Raw genomic sequence first — 1910 nt, forward strand, 5'->3', positions numbered from 1 at the left:
TGTATGTTCTTAAGCATTTTTGGGGGGGGGGTTAATAGTATGTTTTCATATATTGACCCATGTAATTTTCGCCTAGTGTTATAACATAAAATGCATGATAGCACCCATAAAGCTACCATTGGTGCAAGGCTATCACATATTTTCTAACTCTAGACATGCATACCTTGACAAAAATCACTATGAGCATTATTCCCCTCAGATGGTAATGACCAACCCCCCTGGCTCACGGACTATACCGCTCTATTTCTATTCTTAGCTCCATCTCGAAAGTCATGGAAAAAATAGTCTTTGATTGATTGATGTAGTTTATTTAGAAAGACATGAGAATAGTACATGATGACAGTACATAACAGTACATGGAAGTACAAATTCACAATACAAGGTCTACTAAACTGGAAACTCTCATTAAGCACTAAGCTTGTTTAAGATGAGAACCCCATGCACACAAATCATGATGTCATATAAGAGGCAGACAGATATACACACTACTATACAGAATGTCATACAATCAGCTTTCAGGTTACTGGTATGACGAGAGAAAAAATATATATATATATACAAAAGAGGAAAATGAAGGGGGGGGGGGGGTAGGGGGGGGTAGGTTAAGACTTAGACAGGGGCCATTTTCGAATTGCAGCCTCCTGAAGGTGTATCTTTAGGGCAGTTTTGAAAGTGAGTAGGGTTTTACACTCCTTTACTCCTTTTGGTAGGGCATTCCACATTTTTGATGAATAGCATGAGAACGAGTTCATTCCCTTAGTTGAGCCAAATCTGGGTTGAACATGATTTGTGGAGCTGCCTCTGGTGTTATGATCATGGACTGCATTAACATTTTGGAAGTATTTTGACAAATACAGGGGGATCCCAATGTTGTGGTGTATCTTGAAGACCAGGCCCATAGCAAGTTGCTGTACTCTGTCCTCAACCCTAAGCCATCCAATCCTAGCAAAATGAGCAGGGGTTAGATGGGTTCTGTGATTGAGGCCAAGAAGTAGCCAGTAGCCAGTCTATGAACAGGTCGATAAGTATCTTGCCGAGAAAAATCTAATCTACAAATTCCAATCGGGCTTCAGAACAAACCACTCCACTGACACATGCCTTCTCTATTTGAACGACTATATCAAACAAGATGTCGACAAGGGCAAATATTGCGGCATGGTCATGCTGGACCTCCAGAAGGCCTTTGACACCGTTAATCACCCAATTATGATCAATAAGCTCAAAGCAATAGGTTTTGATGATACGTCAGTGAACTGGATGAGATCCTACCTGGAAGGGAGGGAGCAAGTGGTGGAAGTAAACGGCACCCAGTCCCCCCCGCGAACAGGCTTTTTGCATGTAGTTTAAGCGCAAGGGGGCGGGGCCGCGGGTGGTGGGTGGGGAGAGAGCCCGTCCCCCCCCCTCCCTGTGACTTGTGGTGTCCCACAAGGAAGTATACTAGGACCCTTACTGTTCCTGATATATGTGAATGACATGTCATCAGCCTGCGACTGCAAACTGTTCCTGTTCGCAGATGACTCGGCCCTGCTAGTCTCGGACAGGGACAGGCTGCAGGTTGAGAAAACTCTCAGCTCCGAACTCAACAAGATCTGCATCTGGCTCTCTGACAACAAACTTTCATTACACCTGGGTAAAACTGAATCCATCCTCTTTGGGTCCAGTCCTAACCTTAGCAAGGCAGAGAGTTTCACAATCAAAGTGGGTAATGATGTCATCAAAAGAAAGGATGAAATTACCTACCTGGGCTCCATCTTGGAGGCAAACCTCTCTGGTAACAAAAACGCCGAAAAAGTGATCAAAAATGTCAACCAAACAACACGCTATTTGTGGAGGATTGATCGTCTAGTCAGTAAGAATACTCTGAAGATTCTTGCAGGGGCCCTCATTCAAGGTCATTATGATTATGCATG

Source organism: Gymnoscopelus braueri (genome assembly GCF_963280865.1).
Source record: "Gymnoscopelus braueri genome assembly, chromosome: 4".
NCBI lineage: Eukaryota > Metazoa > Chordata > Actinopteri > Myctophiformes > Myctophidae > Gymnoscopelus > Gymnoscopelus braueri.